This window comes from Arachis duranensis, chromosome 10 (genome assembly GCF_000817695.3).
Source record: "Arachis duranensis cultivar V14167 chromosome 10, aradu.V14167.gnm2.J7QH, whole genome shotgun sequence".
NCBI classification, from domain to species: Eukaryota; Viridiplantae; Streptophyta; class Magnoliopsida; order Fabales; family Fabaceae; genus Arachis; species Arachis duranensis.
The window spans coordinates 10582573-10583088 of record NC_029781.3 but is presented as its reverse complement, the minus strand read 5'-3'; positions in this window follow the sequence as shown (position 1 = coordinate 10583088).

The following is a 516-nucleotide window of genomic DNA, read 5'->3' as shown; positions in this document are numbered from 1 at the left end:
ATTGTTGGCATTGTTGTTGTTTTCGGCTGCCATGTGTTCTTCTTCTTTGAAGAATTCGGTTAGGTCCTCTACAGAGAGTTGTGCCTTGGCTTCTCTTAGCTTTCGCTTCAAGGTCCTTTCGGGTTCAGGATCAGCCTCAACAAGAATGCTTTTGTCTTTGCTCCTGCTCATAAGAAAGAGAAGGAACAAGAAAATGTGGAATCCTCTATGTCACAGTATAGAGATTCCTTTAGGTGTTAGAGGAAAAGAAAAATAGAAGATAGAAGTAGAAAATTCGGACTTATCAAAGAAGATGGAGTTCGAATTTTGCATTAAGAAATAGTGTTAGTCCATAAATAGAAGGATGTGAGAAGAAGGGAAGTAATTTTCGAAAATTGAGTGAAAGATTTTGAAAATATTTTTGAAAAACACTAATTGATTTTCGAAAATGAAAGTGGAAAAGAAATCAAATGATTTTTGAAAAAGATTTTGAAATTAGAAATCAAAAAGATTTGATTGAAAACTATTTTGAAAAAA